The sequence below is a fragment of the Sinohyriopsis cumingii genome, chromosome 5, assembly GCF_028554795.1.
Source record: "Sinohyriopsis cumingii isolate HCF-2022 chromosome 5, ASM2855479v2, whole genome shotgun sequence".
NCBI lineage: Eukaryota > Metazoa > Mollusca > Bivalvia > Unionida > Unionidae > Sinohyriopsis > Sinohyriopsis cumingii.
In genome coordinates this window covers 106,701,645-106,726,672 of record NC_142965.1, presented here as the reverse complement: position 1 = coordinate 106,726,672, position 25,028 = coordinate 106,701,645, and the positions used below count along the sequence as shown (strand labels likewise).

The 25,028-nt window shown below is 38.1% G+C and overlaps 1 protein-coding gene across 2 annotated transcripts in view; it reads right to left on the bottom strand.

The window, feature by feature from the left end:
- The window catches only part of LOC149799941 (monocarboxylate transporter 12-like), a 39,543-nt gene extending 26,638 nt beyond the window's left edge, over window positions 1-12,905 (bottom strand). Inside the window, exon 1 of one of the 2 annotated variants that reach the window (XM_089957148.1) lies at window positions 12,850-12,905. The gene's annotated coding sequence lies outside the window, so the exon portion shown is untranslated. Of the gene's footprint in view, window positions 1-3,654; window positions 3,753-12,849 lie in introns of those variants that run through there. The other variant, XM_089957149.1, reaches the window with a different exon arrangement.
- Window positions 12,906-25,028: the final 12,123 nt, after the last annotated feature.

Genomic DNA, 25,028 nt, shown 5'->3' with positions numbered 1-25,028 from the left:
CGCAAAAAAAATATCCTCATGCACAAATGAAAAATTGTCCCTGTACACGAGTAAACTATCCCAGGTCAACGAAGCGTATTCGAAATTATCATCGCTGCTTTCTGAGAGTCTCAACGACGGCGTTATATCCGATCTCGAATTTTCCGTGATGGTAAATATCTACTCTGAGATTGAACAAATGAATATCAATAATGTCGGAACTAACTCAAATCGTGACAAACACGACACCGCCGATAACAACGCTGATATCGGCAAGCTCAACCAGGCCAGAATTTAGTATCGATTTTCCAATACCAATTAGCGTCAAGGAAATTGCGCTGTCACAGTTACGCGTCTATAACAGCTGGCCCAATGTTAGATCGAAATCATTCGGTAGATTATCATCGAATAATTCGCTTGTTTTTGCCAATAAAAACCGTCCCGATGGAACTCCTGATTGGATCGTCGTTGGCATACCAACAGGCAGTTACGAAATTGAGCAAATCGACAAGGAAATAACCTATAGGATATCAAATATAACCGGCGATGCTACTCCAGGAATAAAAATATTAGCACACGAACCAACGTTGTCATCGATCATCGAAGTAAAATCGCCATATGTCGTCGATATTTACCAATCATCGATTAGGACAGTTCTAGGTTGGCCCGAAATCGCACCTCTGGCAAAACCAGAAAAATCTGATTTTATTATTCCAGGTTGGCACGAAGAAGCTCCTCCAGAGCTACCGGAGCCAAAAAAATCAGATTTTACCACCGACGAAGGATGGTACGGAGATGTTGGACACAGGATCACGATCCACAATGCCATTAATCTCATGAATAACCACAAATTTAACCTGGTGATGTTCGCTTTTACTTTTAGGGACGAAAGAATTCTCTCGTGGTTGCCTCTTCCCAAAATTCCCCCCGGTGTGAAAATCTTCGACGCTACCAATATTAACAGGATAATAGCCCCCATAGACGGTATCTTGATAAGAAGAACCATCGACGATTTTAATCAAGAACATAAAATACATTTAAATTTATTGCGGAGATTCTTTCATGAATGTATCTTAAATAAATCAGGCTCATGTAGCGAAATTATCGGACGCGTGAAGTTTTTAAATCAACTCGCGAATGATGTTGAATATTATCACGGTATGTTCATTCGGGCGATAATCGACGATATATCAATTGCCGATTATGTTCTTCCTATTAGCAAATTCGAGTTGATCAGAAATTCAGGAGAAAAACAAAAATTCATGAGAGTATTTGGATTAACCGAGGAAACGCTACCAAATTTCAAATTTCCCGATTATGATGTTGATAAAATGAGAAAATCCGTCACTGACACCATCGATGATTTATTTCCGAAATTACATGCCGCGTGGACTAAAAAAATACAATCAGAATCGATTCTCAAACACAATAATGATCCAACCGGGCAGGGACGATATATCTCGCCAGGTATCGTTAACATAACGGAAGTTATCGCGATTTATCTTCACGCGGACGTCGTTGAAGGTAGCTACAACGTGGATTCGTCTGTGTCAGAGCAGGCACAGCAGGGATTTATCTTATATTCGTTTTCACCTAGCGCCTCTCCGGGTTTTTTGATAATAAAAGAGCCAGTAAATCCGTTTTATCTGCGATGTCACAATCGATTATTATCGAAGATAAATTTCAAACTGACGGACCAGAATGGAAATTTGCTTGATATACGCGGGGAAACACTAAGTATCAACTTGCTGGTGAGATCGTAATCTTTCCGCCAAAGAAAAATGGCCAAAAAAATAAATAAAAACCAGGAAATTTTTCAAAATTAGTAAATTTCTTAAGTTTGATGGGGTAAATACCCGTCAAATTGAGTAATTTATATAATTTCGTAAATCTGTTGGGGTAAATACCCGTCAAATTGAGTAATTTGTGTAATTTTATGTTTTTGATGGGGTAAATACCCGTCAAAATTAAGAAAATTGCACAATTTCAGTAAATAAATTAATTTAGTAAATAATAAAACAAAATAATAAAAATCAGGGAAATTAAGAAATTTGTGTAATTTTATGTTTTTGATGGGGTAAATACCCGTCAAATTGAGCAATTTACATAATTTCGTGAATCTGCTGAGGTAAATACCCGTCAAATTGTGCAATTTATATAATTTCGTAAATTTGATGGGGTAAATGGTAGTCAGAAACAAGAAAATTGCACAATTTCAGTAAAATAAATTAAAAAAAATAATAAAAATTAGAATCAGAATCGAAGATTCTTAAGATTCTTAAAATTTTGTTTTTTTGTGGCAAGAATGAAAATCAAAGATTTTTAAGATTTTTCGATTTTAATTTTACTCTCATCGACCAGCTTTTTTAGCTGCCTGACACGCGAGCTGGTAATTTTTCTTGACTCGTATTCATCAGATAAACTCGATCTCACTTTTTCTACCAGCGTCGATAATTTAACGAAATCCTCGATTTGATCATCGCTGACAGTCGCAAGAGATTGGTACATCGCAATCTGGATTTTCTTTATAAATTTGTATTCTGACGGTAGCGTGTACCTGTATTCGAGTTTTCCTTGGACGATTGTCTCAAATTCGGACCGGATTTTACCTGTGTCCAAATCTGAGGATAAATTTACATTTTTATTTTTTAAATCCTCGATGGCCTCGATGATGTTATTTATATTCTCCTCGTTCATTTATATTTATATTTGCAATCTTCAATTTAATTTTAGAAAATCCTGAGATTTTTAATCGGATATTATCGGGATATAGTAAAATTCGAACCATTCGCCGAATTTGTAGGAAAACGTCGCGTTGATTATTTTTTCTGTCGCACGTTGCACCGGTGCTGGATTAATACTAAAATATCTTGCAGCGGCACTCATCGACGTGAATACAATTTCCTCGTTTGTTTCTCGATTTACTGATTTAACTGCCTTAGATGGTCGCCATACGCCACCGGTATTACCAAATTTGGAATTTTCACTCGGAGTTACCGCGCGAAGATTGAATATCTTGTTGTTAAGCTTACCTCCGTCGATGTGGTCGATAACAAGACCGACTTTTATTGGTCCGTTGAAACATTCGAATACAAACTTATGACAAAAATAACTTGCGCATCTTCGTTTTTTGTTTTTGTTGATGGTAAAAACAAGATAACCTGAATTACAAACCCTACCGATCCGATTCTTTGTTCTAATATTTCTAACGATACCATCGGACGACGCCTCGTATCCAGTGATCGTTGGATGAGACTTAAACTCGCATGTCATTGTTGTTTCTGGAATCACTGATTTCAAGTTCATTATATAATAATTATATGTCTAAATCGTTATTTGCCTTGAATCGATTAATATAATCTTCTTCACATGTTATCACCGACGAGGATCTTTTTTCATAATATCGCCGCAATTCTCGATAATTCTTTCCTCCGCAGGCCAAACACAACCGAGTTTTTCCTCGCGTGCCAACTTGACAAACTAAACATCGCTGTGGTCCTTTACTGCCACGTCGAATCGCATATATATGAGCGCCGCAATAATCGCCTCTGCAGGATTTGTAACAGAATTTTGTTGAGCCGATTAATATCCATTTGCAATGCATTATAATTTAAACATATGTCTAAAATATAATCATGGATATATTTGATCTTGATGAGGCAGAATATATTATACCTGAGGCTGATCTGGCAAAGAAAGAATTTTTCGATGACGGAGCCGTTCACACTTGGTCGACATGGAAAACAAATTCCATCGATGCCACGATGAACCTGGAACGAGCCAAGAAAATAATCGAGTACATAAAAACCGAACACAAAGAAGAGCGATTTATCTTTGGAATAAAATTTATCGCACAAATGCCCGACGATACTTGGATTATTCGAGATAAACGAGATCCAGTGCGTGGCGGTAAGAAAAACGTTATTCTCGATAAAAACTCTAAGCATGGATTGTTACTGGGAATCGATGGCCCTTATTATGCTAGGGCATATCCATCTAGTGCAGTTGTTTATGGAATTTATCGGCTAAATAACAACCCGGACGTAAAAAACCTACCTGCGATGAAAGAATCGCCAATGATAAATTACGTGGCCGAGCGTGTTATCGAGCACATGAAAAACGCCCGACGTGGATCTGGTTTAACACAATTAAGGCTAGATAAAATTAATGCGTGGGCGAAGACTGTCGCTAATGGTGCATCGGTGGACGATGTAGCTGTGTTGAGTAAAAATCTTAAATTTCCAATTACGGTGAAAACGTTATCGGGAGAAATATTATACTCGTCACCGTATAGATCCCGAGGAGCACCAATCGAGATTGTCGATCACAATTCACATGCGTGGTCGCAATCGGTAATGATATTTCCACGAGATCGTATTGTCAAATTTTATCCCGTGGAAATTCTACGGAATTTTCTGCGGAGAATAATAATTCCGATGCCATGTTTAGATTTATCAAAAAATTAAGCGCATCTGATCCAATATCGATATGGTTATTCTCGAGCGAGGAAAGATACGATCAGTTTATCCTGCCATGCGGTGATATTTACAGGGATGAAATATTACACGAGTCGATGAAAAATCTCGCGGTGAAATATTCGTCGAATCCCGATCAGTTACTGACAAATTGCTTTACAGTTCCGTCTGTGGCCGCTCATGCCGCCAGAGAGAAAAACTCGTGGAAGCCTACAAGGAACGAATTTCTCGCTGATATTCAACTTAGTTGTATCGAATACGGCCATGGCGGATTATGGAATACCAAGTACGATTTCGAAGATATGATCTCCGTTGACATGAGCGCGTGTTATCCTGGAAGTTTCCTTGGATATGGCGATTGTGCAGATTATTTTGCTAAATTCGGTCATCCTACCAGCGAGATGACAAGAGTAGCAATTAACGGACCGTTGCCTGATTTTGTCATGACCGGATTCGCTTGCGTCACGCCGTTTGAGTTTGCTGAAAATTTACATAAAATTTGTTATATTTGGTTCGGTAGGCATTTCTCCCAGCGTCGTTGGGTTCCTACGGTGTTATTGAGATATATGCTAGATTCATCGATGTTAGTGTCGTTGACAGTGAGTGAGGCGATTATATCTTACAGAAAACAGATCGAGGTGTGGCTACCGACGGATTGTGACAACGCGAAAGATATAGGAAGAAAGATAATTGGTAAATTTACTCAAGGTGGATCTGTTGATCATAAACATCGACACGCTAGATTATTTATCAACGACGCCGAGATGGATTTTATAATCGCCGATACGGTATCGCGAGGAATATTTTGTAATAGGGAGAATATTATTATTGATGGAGCAAAGTTAGGTACCGTGATTAGTTACCTTGATGGAGAATCAGCGCAATATACACATCTGCGATCGTCGATGCTCGCCTATGTAAGTATAAATTTGCTCTCGATGATAAACAAAATTTCTGATATCGCAGTAAGAGTTGCAACGGATTCATTTTATATCGATAAAAAATACCAAGATAAGCTGGAAAATTTAATCACCGATGGTAGTTCATGGGGAACGTGGAGGATAAAAAACGAGGATATCCTAGATTATTGTGAAGACGCCGATGTCGAAGATTGCAATGAATTTCATCGAGATAAATTTGAAGATTTTTCCAAAGCAGCATCTGCGTTTGACCCAATTTCACGCAGCAAATTCGTTTACCTAAATGGGCCTGGCGGTAGCGGTAAAACAACGCGAGTAATAAATTTATTTGCAAACTCCGATATGATCGTGTTGACTCCGACACATAGATTAGCGCGAGAAATAAAGCAGCGTGGCGTTAATTCGTGCACGTATCACAGTTATTTCAAATACAGCGGTGGATCATGGGACTCGGTTCGTATGGGAGACAAATATGTCAACAAGATCATAATATTTGATGAGATTTGCACAGTGAATTTAGATATTTTAAGATCGATATTAGCTTGGCTGGAAGGGAAAAATACCGCTGTGATAATGTGCGGGGATCACGGCCAACCTAATCCTATTGATGGCGAATCGCCTCACGAATGGCTCAGAAACTTCGTTGATTATTACGAGGAAATCGACGCTGATTATAGATCGACTGATATTTTGTTGACCGAGTTTAAAAAATTAATTCGATTACAACCAAACAAGATTCAATGTGACGTCATGAGGAAAATAATCGACGAAACTCCGATGAGTAATTTTCTAAATTTGTGGCGTCCTGATCATCTGATCGTTGCTAGTAGAAAAATTGTTCGTGATATTATTCAGGAAATGTTATTCAAGCTGCATTGTGAGAAATTTCCAACGCTGCAGGTACCGTTATGCTACAGGCCCACTGATACTCGACGACAAAATATTAATATTATTTTGCCATGTGGGAAGGAAAAGATTTTGGTCTTGAATGATATTATCTTTGTTGATATTAATCTCGTTAATGACGCGATAAATGCAGAAAAATCACCGTGGAAATTAGGCTACGCAACAACGATACACTCATCGCAGGGATTGACCGTAGATGGACAAGTTTGGATCATCGATGATAGAATTTCTTGGTCAAATTTGGTATATTTGGCCGTGTCGAGAGTAAGAAAATTATCTCAACTAGGACGAATTCGAGTAAATTACCTCAATGACGCTGGCGGTAATTGAGTATCTTCGGGGACTACTTGTAATTCTTCCTTGGTAAATCCGCGTTGTGGCGCTAACGAATCTAGGATATAAATCGCTGGTCTTCCTGATGATCTTGTTACGGCTGATATTTTGTGAGTTGTAACGCTCCAGGTTGGATCGGTTGCTCTTTTTCTTCCTCCTTCAGCCTCGCCTTCTTTATACAAATATCTGACTGTGACGCTACCTAGTACAGGCTGAATTGTGGAATCTCGCTTTAGGGGTATATTCGATTTTGTAATTGCAATTGCGGGTTTCATTGCTATTGTTCGAGTCGTCTCATTATTCAGCGCGTTGATTACATGAGGCAATCTTGATACCCAATCGTGAGATCGATTATTCTGAATAAATTCACGCGCGTATTGGTATCCGAATAATCGTTCTGCAAGCGTTTTATTGAATCTTTCGACGATAGCTTGATTGTGATGAACACCTACAATACCGCGTCGGATTTTAACATTATTCTTCTTCATCAATGAAGTAACCGCGCCAAGAAATTCTCGACCTGGATCAACCTGGAGAAGATTTGGCCATGTTAATGGGGATCGGGAATAAATTTCGCTAAACGCCTTAGCAATCTCCGTTGCTGTTTTATTCGATAATTGTTCTGCTTCCTTATACCTGCTGGCGATATCGACGATGGTCAGGACGTATTTATATGTGACTCCGTCGACGGTATCGTGAGGAAGAAACATCAGATCCGCTTGATGGACCTCATTAGGAACACTGACAGTGAAACTTGCGTATGGTATTTTCTTAGGCGGAGGAAGATATATTTGCCAAATTGCCTGTTTCGATAGCCACGATTCAGCGACGGATTGTTTTACTTTAGCGGCCTTGGCAAGTTTGGCAATCGCTGATTTTCCTCGCCAAAATCCTCGCGGAGAATAATATATTTGCTCCATATTATTTACCAGCACCGAATACTAATTTGCCTTTCATTGCGCCTTTTATCAACCAGGATGCCAATTTCTCTTTGAAACTTTTGTCAGGAATTGTGTTTAGTGCGTGAATTAACTTGATATCAGCGAGATGCCTTTGTTGCAAATCTCCGCTGCGATATGCGAGATCGTGATCATAACAAGCGTTATCGATAGCGTTTACTGGATCTTCATTTTGTTTTGGTTGGTTATTATCGTCGAGTCTGATATCGAGCCTCGTTCCGGGTCCACAATAATTGTATCCTGGCAGATGCTTTTCTCCGGGATATTTTGCCCAGGGAGTTCCGGGTAGATTTGACAAGGAGGCTGCGATGTCTCCTCCGGTTCTAGTTTTTTTTTACAAATCTGAACTTGCGTGTCTTGCAAACTTCGCATTCTCCTGCAATTGCGTTCCTGTTGTTGCGTGTAACGATTTCGGTTGGATTTATCGTAGCTGTGTGAGTGCGACACTTAACACAATATAGATCCATGTATTCTAGTAACATGAATGTAATTGATTTTTCAGCCACGAAGCGACGCGAGCAAATAAAACATCACGCGGTATTACCGAATTCGATTAGAATGATAATCATTGGTCCATCTGGATCTGGAAAGACGCAATTGTTATTGAATTTGATCATGCGATGGCTAAAATGGGACAAATTGTATTTGGTTGCACCATCCGTTGACGATCAACGTTGTTATCAGGTGTTAAAAGAATTTAGCGACAATACCGACGAAGGCACAATCGAATTCATCACAGACATCAATGAAGCTCCATCCGTGGAAAATTTGGACGGTGATGTTAATAATCTTATTGTATTCGACGATGTTATGCTGGACAAACAGACCAACCCGGCTAGGATATTCTCGCGTGGCAGACACAAGAACACCGATGTTATTTACGTAACAAAGAGATATACGCAGATTCCAAAGGTGATTAGGGACAATTGCAATATTTTATCGGTGTTCAATGGCGTAGACACGCACACGTTGAGAAATATCCATCAGACCTGGTGCAACGGCGACATGGATATAAATAAGTTTAAAAATTTCTTCAGCCGCGCTCAGGCAACACCGCATGGTTTCATCACGATAAATCTTCACGATCCACGCAGTCGGTATCGAATTGGTCTCGATCAAATTTATTCATGAAAAAAGCAGCCCCGCGTTGCAACAAAAAATTAACACAAAAATCTTATCCTAGAGAATTCTCCGTAATTTATTTTTCCTGTCCTTAACGCTATATTTACTAACACACACGGCGCGACCACCCGATGCACTCAGTCTGAAATGCATGAAAATTAGCTCTCGTAGTAGGCGTTATTTTTTAAATCTGAGGCTTCTACGGAGAAAGTTCGCGTAGGAAGGTTTATTTTGGCTGGACGCACTGGTCTGTTCAACTTCCCTGCTGCTCTCTTTAGGATCAAGTGACGCAGTTATAATGGCCGACGTTTGGTAAAACAATTGAAGAGGACTGTCAACAGTTGAATTACTGCCAAAACTAGTTTCAATGAAAGGGCAACACCCGAATGTGCTTTGTTTGAAAGAAAAGTACTTGCAGTGTCAGCACTGTTTTTCCCACCCAAATTTGTCACAACAAAGCTGAGGTGCAGGCAGACTGCTGACAATTTTGACAAACTTATGAGGATACATCTTGTAGTTTGTGATATAAAACACTTTGACCCGATGCCGGAGGTCACGATGTGGAAATGAAATAGAAACAGATATCTATATGAACAAAACAAAAGAGATTTTTTTCGCCAAACGACGAATTTAGGCGTGAATAGATTTACTATAGTGCAACTGTGGCAAAAAATGATCAGTGAAGGAATACTGTGAAAATACGATTTTCCTATACAGAAATTGCGTGGATATCCGTATCAAATCAAAGGGATAAACTTATGGTGTGCTGTTACCACCCGATTATGCCTATTGAGGGATTCATTTTATTTTATGAAATCCGACAAAATATAGACCGAAAACTAGCCTTCCAGATAATGCTCTCCTAATACATGTTCCTGATATAACAACACCCCATTTAAGGAATGTATGACAGTCTGCGAGGAAAAATGGGATGGTCCAACTGATCCATCCCCTCCTACGTACTATCTAGTGAAGCTTTTGAACAAATTTGTGTTAAACCAACAATACTTCATTCAATTAATGTAACAGCAAAGGACACGAAAATGGCACTTTCATATGCCATTAATTTTATAGGAAGACTCGGGGGAAAACTCCTGAGTCAGGTGCTCGAAAAACCTCTGAGCTGGGGCAGATTCATTGACGAAATAGAATGAGAATAGATCCAAACAGGTGAAAAGTTCATATACTTTTTTAATTCTCCAATAACTTTCAACTTACAAGAAAAGTTTCACCTGAATCACGAAAGAAGGTCCAAAATTGTCTTGAATACATATTGTACCCTAAAAAAGGGGAACATAGAAACTAACCTGTATTGTAAACCAACGGACTCTTGTCGGTCTGTACTCCCTACCAGTTTCCACTCTAAAGTACGTAATAGAAGAAACAAAGCTTCATTATGGTCTGTGCATTCGGACCAAACGCATATTCTCTAATCCGGCATCCTCTGAAAAGAGGCACGGGAAGCTGGGGGGGGGGGGGGGGGCTCCTTAGAAGGAGAGGAAACTGAAGGATATACACTAATGATGCTATTAACAAAACTTAACTTCTCCATAGACAAGTCCCCATGACAAATAACACCAAGTAAACGCAACAAGCGCGTCACCTAGTGGCTGCATTCCGCTCCAATGCCCCAAACTTACAGTAGATCATTCGGAAGAATTAGCACCATATCGAATCTTCCAAACGTTCGTAGGGAATATTTCAATAAAATCCAATGGTTACGTACGGTAGATCTAAAAATGTCAAGGACCATCGGTTAAGTGCCAAGGTAGAATCAGAAAAGACCACAGATTCAGGCACATAATGTTGCAAAGACAATCGGTGGATAATTCGCTAGCGTATGCGTGAGACAAAATTGTTCAAAAGTTCTCCCACAGGGGTTGGCTTTACTATCAATCAGAAGTAAGACATGGAACCAAAATGTAATCTGTCACTGAAATGCAAGATCTGTGCCACTCAAAATGCTGGCAAAACCGCTGATTTCAGAAAATGAATGAAAGAAGCATTTATCCACATTCGGAACAAAATTAACGTGAAACTAGCCAACTTGAATGGGCATTCAGTCGAGTCCAACTTGCAGAGACCGAGACAGAACGCACACAAAATGAACTATACTATGCACTGTAACTGAAAACTCAAAGGCAATTTGGCTAAATAAAATAATCTAATCTTCCCAATGTTTTATTATTATTCCTGTCAGGCAACACTACATAATTGTTGCACTAATTGACCCAAGTAAATATGCCGCACCTCTTGACATCAATTATTATTATTATTATTATTATTATTATTATTATTTAACATACCAGCTATATAGATGCGATTATTCCATCTTTAATAATTTTCTTGGAGAGTTATGCTTCCTGACGGCCACACAGGGTAAACGTACCCATACCGTTTCAAGACTATGTTTCACTTATTACTTCTTTCTTTCTTCCATCACTGAACTTTTTTGTAGATTCACCATTGTCTTTCCAACATGATGGAGTCCAGATTTTCTCTTGGCTCCTGTGTATACTGCTTGTAATGAGGATGCATTTTGTTTCTCTCACCTCTACCCCCGCCATATGATGGATCGAGTGCACTTAAAATAACTGTTATTCATTCGCCAAATATATATATATATATAAGGTTTGGTTGCATTCATCTTAATCAATGCTCACCTCCTTGCCACACACAATCCCACGATGGATCCCGTGTACTTGAAATATATATATATATATATATATATATATATATATATATATATATATATATATATATATATATATATATATATATATATATATATATAGAGAGAGAGAGAGAGAGAGAGAGAGAGAGAGAGAGGTGTAACTTCAAATATACAGCGTATTCAGAACAATGCATATATTTATAATGGATATATTATTTCACCGTGATGCATACCAGGTTAACCTTAGATACGTGTCTTGATTAAATGTGGCCACCTACCTGAAGCTTCTAATAAAGTTTGGCCTTGACCTTGCCTTTTTCATGCCTTATTAGTGCAATTTACATGCCTTATTAGTGCAATTTTTGTATTCGGCAATGACACAGTATTACACAAGCTGTAATAAGAAGCATCACTCCTAAATCTAATGAAGACAAATCTACGTTAAATGTTTTTATATACATTTGGTGATCGTGCATAGATTAATTGACTTTTCATGCCATTTACGACAGTTGGTGTGGTTGTTAGGTTTTACGCCATTTTTCAGCACAAGATAGGCTATGCATGGCGGCCAGTATAACTGGTGGAGGAAGAACCCTGGAAAACCCCGGGTAGAACCACCGACCCACGGGAAGCTACTGGCAAGCTTTCTCACGTACCAATGTTAGCCGAGCCTGAGACTCGATCCCACGCAGACAGCGGTGAGATGGCAGTGATCCGGAACGGTGAGCGCTTTAGACCACTCGGCCACTCGCTCCCGCCCCCCATTTACGATAGAGAAGACTTGTCGAACACTTTTGTATTTGCATTGCTAGATCTAACCAACGAATGAGAAATTTGCGTTCCAATGATAACGATATTGTATTTGTAAAGGAGAGAGAGAGAGAGAGAGAGAGAGAGAGAGAGAGAGAGAGTGAGAGCGTTTGCTATACTGCAACATTTATATTTCAATTAAGAAGAGAGACAAATGTAAATTCCAATTCTAGATAAGTTCGTGAATATGTTGGGTAATAAATATCAAGCTAAACATAATGTCCCAATGAATGTGACTATAAAAGAGCAGAAGTGACCGTGGTTAAAAGGACCTCATGGGTCAGGAATTGTGTACTCTTCTTGTGAGCGAGACATAGAGAGATGGAGCGAGATATTATTTTAATTAAATTTGTTTTTTTATACATAAGACAGTAGGTTATCAAAACAAATTTAAAATAAGATATGCAATATTATTAAATATGAAATAGGGGCCCCGAGTGGTCTAAAGGGCTCTCTGTTACGGATCATTGCTATCTCACTTCTGTCTGCGTGGGTTCGAGTCTAGGATTCGGCCAATAGCTTCTCGTGGGTCGGTGGTTCTTCTCGGTGTTTTCTCCGCGTTCTACCTCCACCATTAATACTGGTTGCCATACATAGCCTATCGTGTGCTGAAAAATGGCGTTAAACCCCACAAGTACAACAACAATGTAAAATGCTGAAAACCGGCTTACCTGTGAATATGCTGTTCTTGATACCTCACCTGTGCATTCCGATTCATATATAGTACTTCATTTCCATAACCCAGATAGATAAAACTTGAGGGTGCGTGCTTGATTGTAAGATATCAAGGTATTGAGCCTTGTTTGCATCATTTTCGAAAAGTGTCACGAATCGTTCATAAAAAATACAGTGTTTATGTTTTTGATCCATTCGATTACTATACAATATATTCCTTTTCTATATGTCCTGCAGAAATGTACCATCATTGTACTTACATGTTAATTGGACATTGCTAGATGTTAGAAGATGGAGATAACTTTATTAAAACGACAAGGTAATAGAAGATTAATAAAATCTTCCGAATATGCATGGGCACGACGGGAAACTTCAACTTAGTGAATAAGATTTGTGCGCCGGGTCTAAGCTTGATAATGTTTTCCCACCCACCACAAATTATATGTTTTTTAGACACCAACATCCTAAATATGGACACAAGTTCAGGGTGAAAGTGAAGTAAAATCATGTTGGGATCCCTGTAATAACTGCTTTATCGAAAAACCGGTTTGTAGTAAACTGACCATATCTACCCTAGAATTCCCCTGGGTACAAGTGGGTAAAAATAAGAATTCTCATTTCCAATATATCCCACAAATGAGCACTAGAAATGTAACAGTTTGAGCGCACCTTTATACTACTTTCACTAATTAGTATTACCGTCTCGTTTAGGGACGCCAGAACACAACGAACATAGTTTGTAGTTTTCTAAAATTTGTAGTCATGTCTATTAAAGTGATAAAAGAACGAGAATTTCTTGTACTATTTTCCAGAATATATATTACCATCTCTTGTAGAGGTACGAGAAAGTTACCAAGCAGCAACTTTGTTTCCAAGAAACAAGGAGAACACATCATGCAAACGTGTACATTTCTAAAACACAACTATCATATTTTAATCTATTAACAGGGCATTTAGGAGAACAACAATTGCCGTTTACATGGCTAAGATCTTATAGTGTGTTGTTTTGGTTTTATATGTTCTTTCCCCAGATAGTTAAACTTACCAAAGTATCATATACTTTTCTAGATTTTGTAAGAAAATAAAAGAAAGTAAATTACATTAGTATATAAATAGAAAGAACTCTATTTAATGGTTTTTCTTTTGTTTAACAAATCTCAGAATACTTTAAAGATATTTGACCCGAAAATTTTTTTTAAAATAAAGCACAGATCCATTAAAATGGTTGATATTTCAGCCCACCTCAGTTGCACATCGTACACAGTTAATTTTACTATATGTTCTCTACATTTGTTTCTAGTACTGACCATTCCACTGTGTGACAATCAATGCAAATCATATGTTACTCTAAAAATACCTTCAAAGATGACTTCACGGTGAAGTTCTTGTCAAAGGTTGACCTGCTCTTTTTTTTAGATGATTGACTGTCAACATAACAGCATGTAAACAGAACGCATATTTCACTTCCGGATCATCACCAAGGCCTTATTACTCACTGTGCACTGTCGCCAAAATACATACAGACAACAACACCCTGAGCTCATATTATCAAGAATAAACAGTTACCTTTGAATCCCTACCAAAAATGCATAAATAAAACTCTTCTATCACCACCAAAATCAGAGAGGAAAAAATGTTCTAAAAATAGACTAGAACTACATTCGTGGGTACTGAACTGGAAGTATTAATTGTGATGTAATTCCAGTTGTTGTTGTTGTTGTAGGGTTTAACGCCATTTTTCAGCACAAGATAGGCTATACATGGCGGGCAGTATAAATGGTGGAGGAAGAACCCGGGAAACCCCGGGAAAGAACCACTGACCCACGAAAAGCTACTGACAAGCTTTCTCACATAACCACATTAGCCGAATCCGAGACTCGAACTCACGCAGACAGAGGTGACATGGCAATGTACCGTGACAGTTTAGCCAACTCGGCCACTCGGGGCCCCTCCCACCTCAGTAATGACTCGTGTATTGATTTGTACGCAGTCTAGGAGAAACGTTACTGCAAAACGTTTGACCAATTAGAGGGTGAGTGTCGTTCACACGCTGCATACACTACACAATATATTTTCATGTAAACGTATGTATTTCAATTAACCTTCATGTAGTTTGGCACATTTCTAGTCACCATTTATGATCGACACCCTGTGTCGTGGAGAAAAGATAGTTTTATACTTTTCTTCCTTTTATATCTTCCTAAACTTATCGGTTATGTATTTTATGATCTGTCTTATTTTCTCTATTGTTTTTATTTTTGTTGATCTTGGTGTTATTGTTTTAAATTCACAACATGAATGAAAATAGCTTGGCGTTTATATGAATGTGGAAATTGAAACCACAATCGAAGAGAGGAGCTTGAGAGCCTGAAGGAAACAGAGTTCCAGCTACGAAATTTTGAACACGTATGCATTACGAGTGCCTTAGATCGGTGGAGGTCCTTAGCGCAAAGAATCCCCACTAAAACTATTAATGAGGATATTTGGACATCTGAAGAAAAGAAAATAGGCATTGCATACTTTAACCAGGTGTTGAGTCTGCAGTGTGTGTGTGTGTGTGCGTGTGTGTGTGTGTGTGTGTGTGTGTGTGTGTGTGTGTTTAGGATTTTTAACGTAGCTTTAAAAAAAATTCAGTCATATCGCTACGATGTATGCATTGTGGCAGTTTATAGTGATGTCTAGCACTGGGGCATTATGCCGCAGACATGTAGCATGATGTCCCACCCGGTCACATTATTCAAACGCCAGGCCGACCAATCCTAACACTTAACCTCTTAATGCTGAGTGCCAAGCGAGGCAGCTGTTAGTACCATTTTTGTAAGTCTTTGGTATGACTCGGCCGGGGATCGAACCCACGACCTCTCACATCCGAGTGCATACCAGTAAGTAAGCTAGACTCGTGTACTGAGAAATATAAAACCCCAAAACAAATAATCAAAAATCTTAATAATTTAAATAGGGATTTCTAAATCAAGCCAGCTGTTGAATGTGTGTCTTAAAAGATGCAGACATATCACCTCAATAAGTTAGATAGACTAGTACATTGGGGATTTTGAAAACAACTCACACCTTAATTCACGTTATGCTCAATCACACAGGGCGTTGTCTGTGCGTTTCTAATGCACACCAATAACCTCATTATCTAATCTAAAGTTGGTCATATACAAACAAAAATATATGCTACGGGGGTTACAAAATTAGTGAGTTGTATTTGTTGAAATAATAATAATAATAATAATAATAATAATAATAATTTTACATTCTAAGGATAATACATGTAGTCATCAATATCAGGATATTAACACAATGAATGCAACATATATGTACAAATATAACTATACTTGACAGTGTCTAACAAAATGTCCGAAGAAAATAAACATTGCAATGACATAAAGAAACGCGTGATCAAAAATTAATCTAAAACAGGCGATGTACCAAGATTATATTTTTTAACATAATGAAACTTATCATAAAATAAACTTACTCGTGTCATACTATCAGTAGATTTTTAGCAACAGAAGGAACAACATGATCTGAGTTATTTAGACGATGAACAGAATCCAATAACATTAGCATTTTACCTTAACAACACGTTAATAACTTATAGAAAAAAGGAAATTAAAATCTCTTTATAAGTTTGTTTTTGTTTGGTTCACTTTAAAATATCAACAATCTCTCTCTCTCTCTCTCTCTCTCTCTCTCTCTCTCTCTCTCTGTGCATCATATGTACTACTATCATTTTCAGTGAAGACAGTTTCATCCATCTGTCATCCTTGCTGTATATGACGACCAAAAAGTGCAATTTCTCTAAAGTCTTTGATCAAAGAGTTGTACTTTTCAAACTGATCACACACGCTGGTACTTTTCTTGTTTAGTTAGGTGAGTTGCTTTCTTTTGTACGTCCCAGGAAATTAAAAGACAACGCTTCGAAAAACATACATAAAATATCCAAGACAAGTAAATAATAGTGTTACGTGTGCCAAACATAAAGAGCTACACAGGATTTAGTATGTAATGCACCTTTAGAAACCTGCAGCTGGACATTGTACTGTCTGAAGGTCATTCTACTGTCTGAGAAAAAAATAATATATTTATATTTAGAAATTAATGAAGAAACATTACACTGGTCAACAGTGAAATCATTACTGACTTGAAAAGGCCCTAATCTGTAGTATTTTGGTGTGCCGAACACGAATATAACCGTGAAAAATTTGTATTGGCTCTCGTTTTGAAGATATTCATATACCTCATTTTCTATGTTTCACTGTGTAAATTTCTCCAGTAGGACTGCAGCAACATCCGGAATAATGATGTAACATTGCATAATACCATCATGCTCACATCATCCACAGTTGATTGCATCATTTTCTGATGCAATGCAATACTAATGCCATGCGGCTGCTGAAGTAAGTTGACGTCAGCAGTGTACTATACATGTGTAGGCCTATTATACTAATGCCAGGCGGCTGCTGAAGCTGACGTAAGCAGTGTACTATATAAAGCCCAATCAGATAGGTTCAGCATTTAAAATATTTTAGACGTTGTGCGAGACAGTTCAAGCTACTGTTACATAAAACTTATTATTTTATCCATTTACGTACAATAAAGAACAGTAATGCCTCGAAAGTGTGTTAATACCGCGGACAATTTTTGCTATATTTGTGGGGAAGTGACATTTGCCAACCAGAAGAAAAGTATCAATTCTCAAGTGAAGAAGGCATATCATCTTTACTTCGGATGCAAGGTTGGTGACCAAGACAAGCCTTGGGCTCCGCATATATGCTGTGCTACATGTACAACACAGCTTTCACAGTGGTTGAATTGCAAAAGGTCATCAATGCCGTTTGCAGTCCCAATGGTGTGGAGAGAGCCAAGCAACCACCTAAATGACTGTTACTTCTGCCTGGTTCCTCCTCTTTCCGGCGGAATAACGAAGCGAAAGAACTCGAGAATAGTCTACCCAAACATTCCGTCTGCATTGAGACCAGTTCCACATGGTGAGGGACTTCCTATTCCAGAACCTCCAGCAGAATATTCTCTTGATTCATCTGACGAAGACAAAGGTGAGTCGACCTGTTCTTCTCCTGGTCCATCAGCATGCAGTGATCCAGATTTTCACTGTGGTGCATCATCAACCCCACACAGAATAACACAGGAAGAACTAAATGACCTGATTCGTGATTTGGACTTATCAAAGAACAAGGCAGAATTGCTAGGATCAAGACTCCAACAATGGAATCTTCTAGAAGAAGATGTCACAATTACTGCATATCGAAAGCGCCACCAGCAATTGGAGCCTTTCTTCAGAAAGGAAAGTAATCTGATATTCTGTTCCGATATTGAGGGCCTCATGAATGCTTTAAAAATCACTCATGACCCACAAGAATGGAGACTATTTGTGGACTCTTCGAAACTGAGTCTCAAGGCTGTGCTTTTGCACAATGGAAACATTCTTCCATCTATTCCAGTAGCGTATGCTGTCCACATGAAAGAGACATACGATAACTTAAGGCAGCTACTGAATTCCATTGAGTATAACAAGTACAGCTGGCACCTCTGTGGTGATTTGAAGGTAGTTGCCCTTTTAATGGGACTGCAGCAAGGATATACAAAATACATGTGTTTTTTATGCGAGTGGGATAGCCGAGCAAGGGAAATGCACTACATGAGGAAGGAATGGACTCACAGGCAGAATGTAGCCATTGGAGAGAAGAATATCCAACACCCAGCTCTGGTTGAGGCTCAGAAAATCTTGCTACCACCCCTTCACATCAAACTAGGTTTGATGAAGAACTTCGTGAAAGCCATTGACCGGACTTTGCCAGCATTCCGATACCTGCATGAAAAATTCCCTCGACTCAGCGAAGCAAAGATTAAAGAGGGAGTTTTTGTGGGTCCTCAGATTCGAGAGCTTTTCAAAGATGACCGGTTCAACAACTTGCTGGAAGGTGACGCGAAACAAGCATGGAATGCTTTTCGCCTAGTTTCTACAAACTTCCTCGGAAATGTTAGGGCAGAAAACTATAAGGAACTAGTAGAAGACATGTTGATGAAGTATAAGAAACTTGGCTGCAATATGTCTCTAAAGATTCACTTCCTTCATTCCCATTTGGATTTCTTTCCTAGCAACTGTGGTATTGTTAGTGATGAACACGGCGAACGTTTTCATCAAGATATCGCAACAATGGAACAAAGATACCAGGGAAAATGGTCCACTACAATGCTGGCTGACTACTGCTGGACACTCCTCAGAGATGTTCCCGAACAGCTGTACAAGAGACAGGCGAAGAAATCTAAGATGTAGTCAATGACTTGATTTTTTATAGGTAGGCTATTACAGTTGACCTTTTACTATTGGAATGCATTTCGTTATGTAAACATTAATTTCTTGCAGATTACAAAAAAACTAGAGCCAATTTTGCAATTTGACTGTCATATTCGTGTTCAGCACATAAAAATTGATAAGAATTGACTAATTTTATTTCAGTAACATGACTTTTGTAAAAATTTGTTGTCCAGTGTTATTTACAACGGTTTGCATTCTTAATGTAGCTTTGAACGAGTATGTCGTTAAAAATAAGTATTAGGATTTGTCTTTGAACTGTGTATCGAGCGCAAAATGAAGATATACTGATATACACTTTCTGCTTCCACCCCACAGTTACATAAGTGTTGTCTATTATGTGACTGTCTGCGGTCGCTTCATTGGCTTCTGATCCTTGTATGAATAGCAGAGTTACTGCAATGACTAGAAAGATAACATAATCTCTTTCTGTTGGTTAAGGCAAATGACTCTTCATTATAGAATTCATTTTCTTATTTATATAACGACAGTGCGATTCGGCTAATGTGGGTATGTGAGAAAGCTTGCCAGTAGCTTCTCGTGGGTCGGTGGTTCTTTACGTGGTTTTCCCGGGTTCTTCCTCCACCATTAATACTGGCCGCCATACATAGCCTATCGTGTGCTGAGAAATGGCGTTAAACCCTACAACAACAACAACATCAGTAGCTCATATTTATAGTTTTTAATACATATCTATCATTGGGTTATATGCAAACAAACTCTTGTCGTCTCTTTAAGAAAGGTGTACCCTAGGAGCATCACGTTGTTGTACTTCGTAAGACTCTGCTGCTGATATGATTTGATTCATTGTTTATATATATTTCACGACCGTATTTTGATTTGGTTTGGGCTGGTTTGGTAGATACGGCACAGCAACACAAGTAAGTTATTTAGTGCCAATGTAATTGGGGATAAGTGCCTTGATTAACGACACCATCGCTGGCTCAGAGTGGGCGAACCCGTACCTTTTTGGTCTTGCGTCTGCTACCGCGGCTCCCCAACCATATAATAAATAGTCTGTGAAAAAACATATAAACCTTTAAACCAAACAAAAATGTCTAAAACATATACACTACCTTATTGCATCTGCTTCTGTTCTTGTGCACTGCACATGTTTTGATGTTTCAGTTTTATTTAAGCTTTCAGATATTTCTTGTTTTGAATTCCTATGAATGTTTATCAAGTCATTTATTTGCTTTTGATAAGCGTCGTTTTCAGGTTCTTTACTAACTTTATATTAACACTAGGTTTCGTATTTTTCGGCTGCTATTGCATTTATAACGAATTTGGAAAGTTGACAGTTTTAATTGGATAATAGCTAATTGCCAAAATGACGTGTGATATTCTATTTAGTAATTGAACATAATTGTAAATGTATTTACTTAAATAAACATGATAACTTCTAAGACATGTTCTAAATGTGGCGAAGATAATACATGACTGGGTTTCACAGATCTGTCAGTTATCGAAATCCTTGCCAAAAGATCACTCAACATGATATTATAAAGAAATCTAGCACAAGACAGTGCTCTAAAATATGACCAAACCAGATATAGTGAGAAATAATACGATATAAAATGAGAGAAGAAAAGAGAAAAGGAAAAGAAAGAAAACTGCAGTAAAAATATAAATCATTATAATAAAGGTTTTAGAAAAAGATACCATAATTATGAAAACGATTAATATTTTAAAACTGACTAAAACAGAATTTTATCGGCATTGAATCATTCATATTGATCAAGCCATACTATGTTTCTCGTCAGATGTATCTGTTCCTGAGCAAGGAAGCGTTCTCAGTGAACAACTACTGTATGCATGATAAGCAGTAATAACAGGTCTACAAAAGACAATGCGTTCGAGATAAGAGACAGAAAATCACGTGAGAAACATTGACTTATTTAAAACGGCTAACGTCATCATTGAGCAAATTATGCAAGCCACATTACCTCCGGCATGATCATATCAATGGCACACGTTGTTTCTTTGGCGCGTGTTGTGGTGTCTCTGGCACGTGTTATGTTATCTATTTGGTATGTGTTGTTATCTCTTTGGCACGCGTTGTGTTATCTCCTTGGCACGCGTTCTCTTACATGATGTTGACCAGTATTGCCTAATGTATCTTCCCATAATAAACAAAGATTACTGTAATGATGCGAATTGTGGCAAATGTTGTCAAAGCACAATGCAGCAAAAGAAAGCAAACAGCATGCATATATTAAACATTTTTCAAACTTTGCCCTTGCTAGTCCACATCATTCAGCATATCTAATTTTCTTATCAGATTTATGATATTTCACATTATTCTCAGCTGGTTATTTGAAATCAGAAGGTTTGAAAGGTGTGTCAATGCAAATAGCGGCCAGCATAGCATAACTGATAACAGGTAGGTGAATTATTACGTTCTCTTTGATGTCATGTTGTCATCCTTTATTTAAATGTGCAAACCCTCCAAGCTAATTGGAATCATTTGTCTCCTTATTGATGTTAAAGTGTACATTACTACATATCTCAGTGATATGGAAATTTTAGCAGCTTAAGATTTACAAAAACATCACGCTTTTTTAAAATTTGTTCTCTTCTATTTTATTAACTTCTTTTTAGTCCAGATTTTAGCAGATACATCTTTGTTTGTTCTATTTCTAATAGTTTATGTTCAATTTATGTTTGTCCTCTTCGACCTAAGTTAAAATGCTGCTGCTATCTTTTCAATAAACATCCAGTCTTTTACTAGATGTGACTTGTCTGTTGCTTTACTGCTTAAATAAAGTTAAAGAATTTGAAATGTAAGAATTTTTACATCTTCAAGATGACCATGATACGGTAGACACACAAGTCCAAACAGGGATTGAAAATTCTATAAATCGTTTTGCTCATTTTCTTTAAGTATCAATATATAAACACCAAGACCTCTAACTACAAAGAAATTATGCTGGAAAGATTGTTCCGAACGTCTAATTACATTGCAGGCACAGGGTTTATATATATATATATATATATATATATATATATATATATATATATATATATATATATATATATATATATATATATATATATATATATATATGTGTGTGTGTGTGTGTGTGTGTGTGTGTGTGTCTGTCTGTGTGTCTGTGTGTGTGTGTGTGTGAGAGAGAGAGAGAGAGAGAGAGATTTGGGTTTCAACGTAGCTTTAACAATTTTCAGTCATATCGCTACGATATCTGCAGTGTGACAGTTTTATGGTGATTTCTTGCACTGGGCATCATGCCGCAGATATGTAGCATGTCCCATCCAGTCATGTATCATGACACCAGGTCGACCAGTCCTAACACTAATCTCATAATGCTGAGCGCCAAGCGATAGAGCTGATAGTACCATTTTTATAAGTCTTTGGTTTGACTCGGTCGGGGCTTTAACATAATCCAGATTGTTTATATTGATATTTATGGTAAAGGATACAGTAAATCGAGGGGAAGATTTATTTAAGGATCATCCGCTTTGATTGTGTATAGCTTTTATCTCCTGTCCCAATAGACAGACAATGACGAGAATTGAGTTTTGTGACTTAAAAATCAAGGATTCAGAAAATAAATAATCCGTTTATCGGCACATTAGCACGCAAGCCCAATGACTGGTTCATACCTTCCTTCATTATTCACATATTTAAATCGAATCTGAAACTAGGGATAAAACGAATCCGTCTGCATACATCGGCTAAGAGGCGCTTCGTTGTACTATATCAGTATATTAACAGACGCCTGCCGCGTTCTACCTCGTAATGTCGTCATTCATGAGGTCCGTCTCAGCAGGTAACGAATTCATACTTTTTCCTCCTACGTGTTAGAGAAACTCTTCACATTGTGCACTAAAGCCATTGCTGACAAAGATATCAGAAAATGTAATGGAAATTTAGTATACTGCAGTTATCAAAGCGTGCGTTTTCTCCAAGTGGTATTTTACTACAAATTTACAGAGCTGTGGGAGTTGAGTTCTTCTTTCAAAGCAACGTGACACTCTGTTAGGCGTATGGAGTCATCTGATGACACAGAAAACGAGTTATGATGAGATGGTTCGTTCTATTTCCACAATATATTTCCGATATTGCGTTTGCCGGTTTAGGCATGGTACCAGTGAAGCTGAAGTGAGCGATAATTGGAATAACGGCATGTGAGCGTGATTGGGTACAACGAATATTCCACCAACAGTTTATAATAGCGTGTACATTGCAGGGCCAGATCAGGCCAATTATTGGTGGTGGGGGTCCAAAATTTCAAAAGGGTCCTGACTTTTATCGAAAGGGCACCAACGTAAAAGTTTGTTTCATTACTCAAAGTGTGTATAGTACCTAATAAAAGTGCTTAAGAATAAAACGATTGTCAAATTTCAAGCGATAAGTGCCTGTACTTTTGTGTGTGTGAGTGTGTGTGCATGTGTGCACGTTTATTTTTTATCCTGATAGATGGTTTTCAGTATCGCCGGAACCCCCAACCCCACCCCCTATCCGTCTCTGCAATGAATCATGCAATAGCAACACCAAGCACTTCAACTATAGAAGCTGTGCTCGACGTGCAGCACGAAACAAGGTAACTCGCTATTCTAAATATCATATCGTATACGAGCATTTTGGAGCTGCGTTTTACTCAATGAAGTAAAAAGAATACTTCCTTTTACAACAATCTTTTCCAGTTTCCGCACGATTGATAGCGTCCAATGTATTAGATTTTATTATTCAGGTACGGGCACTTTGACCTCTTCTTATTTCTTGAAGTAAAAAGAGCACTTCATTTTAGATCAGTCTTTCTCAGTTTAATAAAAGAAACGTTGACTCTAATGTTGTAACGGGTCCGTACAATACAAATACTAATTACGTGTGGGTATATTGAAATCATATTCACCACCAACTTATTGTAAACTTTATTTATTCCTTCTGAAACTACAACAATTCGCACAACTGATGAGATGTAATTTTATTCACAATTAAAACTGACTATAATGAAAAGGGAATGCAACGTGTCTTAGTTTATATAAGGCCTAACGACTGGAATAATATATATAACGTAGGAATAAAATAAATAACGTGGAACAAGTGTTCTAAAGAGCAACATGTGGGTAATATTATTGCACATATTATAGATTCAGAGAAAAATTAAATGGGCAGAAACCACCCTGCATTTTTCATAGTTACACAAAGTATAACCAGTCACGAATTGAGTTGATGACAAAATCACTCAGTATCATATCTAGCTCTTAGTTTAGATTTTCTGCGTGTGTGTGTGTGTGTGTGTGTGTGTGTGTGTGATGCAAATGATGTTGTTGTTGTTGTTGTTCTAGGGTTTAACGCCATTTTTCAGCACAAGATATGCTATACATGGCGGCCAGTATAACTGGTGGAGGAAGAACCCTGGAAAACCCAGGGAAGAACCACCGACCCACGAGAAGCTACTGGCAGGCTTTCCCACGTACCCACGCTAGCCGAGCCTTGGACTCGAACCCACGCAGATAGAGGTGAGATGGCAGTGATCCGGAACGGTGAGCGCTTTAGACCACTCGGCCACTCGGGGCCCCTGATGCAAATGACAAATATAGAATGATACAACATTTATGCAATTATATAACTGATACTGGACGATTTCAATAACGTTTCACAATTTTTGTTAATGTGGTCATTGTGGCCATTTTTACCCCCTCCCCTCTCTCCATTTAAGTTTTAATATTAGTTTTTGCAACACTGATGTCATGTTGAAATTTGCTAAAATATTTTGCATCCTGCAGGGTGAGGGATTATTAAGCTGATAGAACTTGAATCCAATCCCATTATTTTTTTTATGACAATAACATCTGTTTAACTTC